We start from the raw sequence: 8,218 nt of genomic DNA, 5'->3' as shown, positions 1-8,218 counted from the left end.
TTCGCCCAATCGTACTCACATCTATTCTGTGTAAATGTATGGAGCGCATAGTATGTAAGGAATTGTTATCCCAAATCGAGACATGCATAGACCCCATGCAATTTGCCTATCGGGCAAATAGGAGCACTGTGGATGCCTCTCTTACTCTTTTAAATAAGGTTCAAAATCATCTAGATAATTCAAATTCCTATGTTCGAATACTCTTCATGGATTTCTCATCCGCTTTCAATACTGTCCAACCTCATCTTCTTTTAAAGCGCCTCTATGAGTCAGGTGCTAGTAGTTGGATGATTTTATGGATTAAGGAGTTTTTAAAAGGTCGCCCTCAGCGAGTTTGTGTTAATAATGTTATGTCGGATTGCTTGGTTTTAGATACTGGGGTACCGCAGGGATGTGTACTGTCTCCAATACTTTTTTCCGTATACATAAATGAACTGAAGTGCAATGACGATAACCTTACCCTTATAAAATATGCCGATGATATGGCATTGGTTTCATGTCAGAAAGAAATGAACTGCACCTCATATTTTGAGTATATTGACAGTATTATTTGTTGGTTTGAGTAGTTTTTTATATCTTAATATTGAAAAGACAAAGGAGCTATGTTTGAGAAATCAGTTGAGAAGAGTAGATACCGTATCTGAATATAAACCAGTTGTTATAAAGGAAAAAACTGTAGAGCAGGTCTCGAATTTTAAATATTTGGGTACAATTATAGATGAGAAACTTAATTTTGAAAGTAATGTGGAGTACATTCATAAAAAAGCACGACAACGCTTGGGTCTCCTCAGGAAACTGAGAAGCTTTAATATCGGTCAGCAGACCCTAACCATGTTATATCGATCAATGATAGAGAGTATTCTCACATATAATATTGTTTCATGGTACGGCAATCTAACATTAAAACAAAAGAACAAACTCTCACAAATAATTAATCAAGCAAATAAGATTACTGGACAAAAACAACAGCCACTTCAGTGCTTGTTCGATCATTTCATGGGTAAAATGGCAATTGCGATTTTTAAAGATAACACACATCCTCTTCACTCTGCTTTTGAATTGCTCCCATCTGGACGTAGACTAAAAATTCCCTTGGCTAGAAAAAATGTCTTTAAAAGATCTTTTTTTCCATTGGCAGTGATTATCTTGAATCGTACAGTATTTTAATTGAAATGATAGAATGGCTGTTGATATTTTTAATTTTTCTTTTTTACAGTGTTTAATTATAGAATTGTGTTGTTGATGTGTGATGTGATTTCTAAGTAGTGAATGTATGTTACAGTGTCAAAGAAAAATTTCCTCTCTGTGAAAACAGACTGGACAATAAAGTTCAATCCAATCCAATCCATTCCACATCTCTGGCCGGGGATGAAATATTGTCCCCTGCGCCTGAGGCAGAAGGTCCCTCCTGCTCGGAATCACCCAAGGCGAGCCGTCGAGGAGAGATATTATCTCCGAGAACCATATTCAATTCAGCCAACGTGGTGCTATCAGAAAGAGGCAAGTCACTTGTTGGCGAAATTTAGCTAGAACTCCTGGGAGCACAGAAACCGGAGTAAATGCATACAGGCACATTCTAGGCCACATTTGCTCATCACATCCAGACCCAGGGGAAGCTGGGTGACTCCAAAAGAAATAGAGTGGACATTGCGCTGCCTATTGGGGCGAAGAGGTCCATCTGTTTCATAAAATCTTTACCAGATTTGACTACCTCGGGTGGAGTTTCTACTCCCCCGTCGGTATGCTCTGTCTGGACAGATATCTGGGGATATAAATCGCCATGAGGGACAGGAACTTGTCCTGAGCCCAGAGCAGAACGCGCTGCACCAGCCTGTCTAGACGTTGCAACGCAAGCCACCCTGAGGATTCATATTAGTGGCCACCGCAGTAATGTCCACCCGCACTAGGACATGGTAACCCCTTAACTGGTGGAGGAAGTACTTCAGAGCCAGAAATACAGCCATCAATTCGAGGCAATTGATGTGCCAATCGAGATGATGACCTCACCATATCCCTTTGGACTGGACAGCCACCTAAGACTGCTCCCCAGCCCGTACAGGGAGCGTCTGTTTTTGGCATCTTGCAACATCAACGCACCTAGAGTGGGACCCAGGGTGAAGAACCGAGGTCTGAGCCACATAGAAAGGGAATGAAGCCACAGCGCGTAACCCTTACCATAAACATGGATTTTAGAAAGGGCACGAAGAACTCAGCTCGTGCCCTTGCCCGTAGAGCATTGCCTAGACAATACCTCTCGGCTCTGAGCCACAACTGAAACGTCTCATGTGCAAGAGGCCCATAGGAATCACCGAGGACGCTGATGCCATGAGACTTAACATTTGATACTGCAGAACAGTGCAATCTTGGCCTAGCCTGACATTGTTCAGGAAGGTTAGAATGGTCTCGACTCGAGCGGGAGACAATCGTGCCCGCATCATGGTCTAATCCCATATGACCCCTAAATATGTCGTTCTCTGGGTAGGACAGAGACACTTCCTCTCATTAATCTAAACCCTAGAGAAACTAGATGGGCTAGTACAACACCTGTGTTGTAACACCATCTCTTGTGACTGTGCTAGTATTAGTCAGTCGTCTATGTAGTTCAAAGGCTAAGCCGAATGGAAGAACCCGATATTGGTAAGCTTTGCCCCCGAAAGCGATCTTCAGGAACCTCCTGTGTTGTGGCAATATTTCTATGTGAAAATATGCGTCCTTGTGATCGATCGTGACAAACCAATCGTCATGTTGGATTTACGACACGATCATTTTTCTGGTTAACATCTTGAACTCGAGAGCTTTGACTGAACGGTTAAGCCTTGAAGATCTAAGATTGGACGCAGCACCCCGTCCTTCTTGGGAACTAAGAAGTATCTGCTGTAGTAACTTGACTCTCTCTCTAGAGGGGGAACATGCTCTATGGCCCCTTCCTCCAGCAGAGATTGCAGTCTTATGACAGTAAAGTCGCTTGCACCGGCTTCACGGTAGTGGAGACCACACCGTTGAAACGCGGAGGACGACAAATAAATTGAATTCTGTATCCTAATTCTACTGTCTTTAGAACCCACACAGACACCCCTGGCAGTAGTTTCCACGCTGCCAGGTTCTCTGAAATGGGCACTAATTTTGATACTTCCGTTGAGGGGATGTTAGATGTTCCATGACCTGATATGTTACAGAAATCAACGGAACACCTAACATGTCACTGAAAACCGCTGCCCCCCGCTGCTCCAGAGGTGGCGGGGAAGGAGGGTTTATGTGAAGATATTGAGAAGGGGCGGGTGTTAGATATTATGAGGCTGCTGAACATGACGAGCTGGTCCCTAGATTTATAAGGGGAAGCACAAATCGCCACAGCCTTCTTAGCAGGTCAGCCTGGTCCACCTGCAACACTGCCATAGTGTGCAGCAGTACCAGTCTGATACACGGATCAAAACCATCACCTTCCCACCAGTATGGATGTTAATATGCATAGCTTGGTGGGGAGTGCTGTCTCTTTAAGTGACTACGAGCTCCAGAGAAGAGATAGCTCGCAAGCGTCTGCTCAAACTGGAGCATCATTGTTTAAATCACACGCCCTTGCACCCACGATAGTCAAATAAGTTGACATTGAAGGCACAAGAAAAATAAGGTTTCCCCATAACGAGTTAACGTCATGGAGAACCTATTTATTTTGCTTATATATGCATATATATATATCATATAATTAAATATATAAATATAAACATATATTATAAAGGCCATTTCACTTAATAAATTCCTCAGAATTAAATGCAGCCAATTACCAGACAAGCAAACACGGTCTGAATAAAAGGCTGTGCTTCAAACTTCCATAGATCAGTCTGATATGCCTGAAACACAGCCATTGTGTACAGCGCAGTAACAGCCTGACTCGCTGTGAAACGCCTCTGATGATGCGCCCCCAGGGGAGAGATAGCATGCAAGCGTCTCTCCGATCTGAGGCAGCATCGTATAAACGCGTGCCTTTGCACCCGCGATAGTCGATCGGGTCGACGTCACGGGTACAAAACACATTTATATTAGAAATGTTTGGGGTCTGCTTGTGTCACTGCTTGAATGACCGTCCAGAGCAGTTCACTATCACAGGAGGAACGCTCAGAGACGGACAAACTCATATTCCATTCCAATGGAAAACACTTAATCGTCCTCTGCCCGAGCCGAAGAAGCGCCGGAGCACGCTTCGGTCTCGGTAAAAGACATTGCGATCCGGAGAGAGAGTGAGAGCAATAAGTATAACCCCGTCTCTCGCTCCTCAGCCAGATCGCGCGAGCCCCACGATCACATTGTGGGTGCTGCCCCTTAAAGGTACAATTTGTGATATTTTTTTCCGCTAGAGGTCGCTAGAAGCCTATTCAAAACAAAGGCGTAGTTTGATGACGCCAAGTTTTAGAGCGGAAACTTGGGACATGTGGTCTCCATCTCAACGGACGGTGCAAAAGAATAGGTATTGGAGTCTGGAAGAACTCGTGTTCGTGGATGCGATTATTAACGTTACTGTAGTATGAAGCAGAGCAGGACCGAGTGTTGCGGGAGCTGAACGAGGAGCTGGAGCGATTGATCAACACACGCCTCACGAGCAGTGGGACTTTTATTATGAAACAGTCGCCGGCGCCGCTTCCGCTTTTCCAGTCATGAGTTTACGGGAGCTGTCCTTGTCGACAGAACCAGCAGCAGATGGTAAACCGTAATTATGTTCCATAAATAAGTAACACAATCCACCATAAAACGTGCAAGAAGTAAATAAGGAACTGCTTGAAGCAAGCTAGTGGTTTGCTGGACGCTAGACTCTACTTCCGCATTTGTCCACGGCACTGTTGTCGTGGTTTCTATGTCAGTAAAGGCGGTAACAAAGGTAACTGACGTCATTGACAGGCGACTGCACTGCCCCGTGTCACTGTTTAGAATGGGAATTTTCTCATGATTTACAAGTAGTTGAAAACATTAGAGATATTGTTAGTAATCAGCTGGACAAAATATATAACACTAGCCTAGTGGTTTTTGGATATTTTACTGCAAAAATTGTACATATTGTACCTTTAAATAAGCAAAGCGAACGCGAAGCACTTTAACTGTGAACATTCACAATGCTCGCACTCGCCCCGTTGCAACGCAAGGGCAGCGTGCTCTCACCAAACAAACAAAACAATATTGGCGTGTGTCCGATTCGGAGATGGACCGCGAACACGGAGACACACGCCGTTTGCTTTGTTCAGCGATGACTTTCTCTCAAATATAATATATCATATATGTGTGTTCACTTTCACTTGTCAGACAGAGTTGAAAAAGGAACAAGGGAGAGAAAGTTCTGCGCACTGCCTGTCAAATCTAACTCCTAACAAAGTAATGAAGGAAAGAAAGAGTTTGAGCAGAGCTGCTTCACACACACACACACACTTCACAGTATGGTCTCTGAAGACAAAAGACCTGCTGATGCACAGGTGGATCATCTAATTATAGCCTCGCTACGACGCATTCCAATGACGTCACGCAAGGCTATAAATATAGGTCAATTTAATTGACGTTGTTTTACACATATATTCACAGCTGGTCACGACTAAAGACGTTCCCATAGCGCTAAATAAAGCGCAGCTTAGAGTGTAGCCTTTGAAAGGGAACTAGAGCGTTATCTGGTCTTTTTTAATGTTCTCAAAACATCAGCACAAAAATATTATTTATACATCATTCTTCTAACATTTTTAAATGTAACTGCTTGTTTCGGAATGTTCAGAGAACATTCAAAAGTAACGTTCTTATAATGTTTGAAGATGATGAAATGGAATGTTCACTTAACATTCGAATAACCAATAAAGTTTAAACATTTTAAAAACTGAATGTTCAGAAATAACTTAATGGGAATACAGTCACATCTATTGAGGTCCTCATTGTTTTTTTGTTTTTTGCCAGATAAATACTGCTGCATATAAGCAATAAAAACAAACAGGTTCCCTGTTAGCGGGGAAAAAATATTATTTTGTTTGTTTCTTCTCTCAAAGTTATGAACAAACATTGTTCTGATAACATTAATAGAACATTTGTTCAAAGTTATCTGGTCTTTTATAATGTTCTCAAAACCCAAAAATGTTATTTATATATCGTTATGGAAAAAAAAAAGAAATCTGAAACATTTCAGTTGGATGTTCATCTAGTTTCGGAATGTTGAGAGAACATTCAAAAGTAACATTCTCATAATGTTTGAAGATGATAAAATGGAATGTTCACTTGACATTTGAGTAACCAACAAAAAACATTTTCATAACTTAATGGGAGTGTTCTCAGGCCGTGGAGAGCGTGTTTGGAGCGCAGCCAGTGTTTGAGCATGTGGTCAGCAGGTGAAGTTCAGTCTCAGCGTCATTCATCCTCACACAAGGACACCTGCTCGCTGATAACATAGAGATGCACTCTTCAGCCTCTCCTCATCGTGTGTGCACACAGGTGGTCTGAAGAGTTTGATTGACCTCTGACCTTAGAGGTCACTTCACATATGACCTCCACAACCTGCATCGACTCAACAGAAGCAGCTTCTTCCATTTCTGTGCAAAAGTGATAAATACAAGCGTTGGTTAAACATTACAAGAAATCTGATCAACCTTGGTCTTTGGAGGATAAAAGAACCAAAAACTATCAGAACTACTTCTGCGGTTCAAATTGAGCATTTATTAAACCTAAACGATGCATTTACATTTCATTGATGTATACTGGATGATCAAAAACTTGTTCCATCCAGTCGCTTCACAAAGAGTCTGTTGTTAAAGGATAGAGCAAGAAAAACGATTTAAACCCCAGCTCTCGCAGGAGCAAATACAGCCTGTTTAATTGAAAGGGTTAGAAAGAGGGTTCAAAAACATTATAATGGTGGAAAAAGTTAAATAATGCAGAAATGCACGAGTTCCTGAATGGGAACTAATGAACTTTGTGCTGCTCATTAAAGCAAGAGCTTGAAGAGGTAGAAAATACCTGTAGTGTGTGAAGGGTCGACCAATTATAGAGTTTCTCATGTGGTGCACTTATGAAGCTGCATTAGTTTACCACGCATTATAAATGAAATAAGAGGAAAAAAAATAATTAGAAGCAGTCGGTTGAGTTGAGCAGCAGATTCAGAGAAAACTCTGTGTTTGTGTGTGTGTGTGTGTGTGTGTGTGAGTGAACATCTGACACTTTAAGCTGTGTTGTGTAGGCAGTCGTTTCTTCATTTCAGAGAAGAATCTGTCCCTCATTTTAAGATAGATAATGCATTCAGATCTCACTTATATTAAAGTATTCATCATTTAGCCAAAAATGATAATTCTGCCATCATTTACTGACCTCATGTTGTTCCAAACAATGAGGAAAAATATTTTAGTTTAATGCAAGAATCTATAGAAATAACCAATGTTTGTTTTTTCATGCATTGGTCATTTTTTAGGATTTATTTAGGTCTATTTTGGTTCCATAACACTACTGAAAGAGAACATCCAACATACACTTTTAAGCTTTTAGTTTATTGCATTTTTTCTATTTGCATATGTAGATTTTAGTTATAGCATCAAATTTATCTCCACTTCAGCAGCTTTACATATGTTCACGTCATTTGACTGGTTTGTATGACTTTTTTTTTATCCTAAAAACATGTTGAAAATTATTGTTTGAAGACAGTATTTTCTGATTTATGGAGTGATAAAAGTGATATCCAAAATCCTCTCTGATTTTTCAGTCTGGCTTCATTCATTGTTCAGATTTGTCTTCTGGAAATGTATCCAAATTAGTGCGCTTTTAATTACATAATGCATCATTTGCATATTTAAACAACATTTCAGAAAAACTTGTTAACAAAATGTAATGTTGTAATGTACTTACCTAGGTAAATACGGTTATATCTATTAAATAATTACTGGGTTCAAGTGCTTTAAGGCCTTTCAGCACATGTGTAAAAAGGTATAATGTTTTAATTAACAAGCCTGTAATCATCTCAATCATAGATGGAAAAGACCATTGACAGCCCATACAGGCACTTTACCATAGGAAATATATGGTTTTTAAAGTTTTGAGGTTACTAACAATTTCGAGGTTGAGGCAAAAACCTAGGACTAGTTTACCAAAGTTAGTTTTTGAAATAATCTCCGATAATGAATTATTGAATGATTCGATGGACAGCAGCGGTCCTAGAGGCATAGTTGCTCAGAATGAGGAGTTATACCATGTGGTACAAATGTTGTGGCCTCCA

Source organism: Chanodichthys erythropterus, chromosome 19 (assembly GCF_024489055.1).
Source record: "Chanodichthys erythropterus isolate Z2021 chromosome 19, ASM2448905v1, whole genome shotgun sequence".
Lineage (NCBI taxonomy): Eukaryota > Metazoa > Chordata > Actinopteri > Cypriniformes > Xenocyprididae > Chanodichthys > Chanodichthys erythropterus.
The sequence above is the reverse complement of the archived record's forward strand: the minus strand, read 5'-3'. Positions refer to the sequence as shown.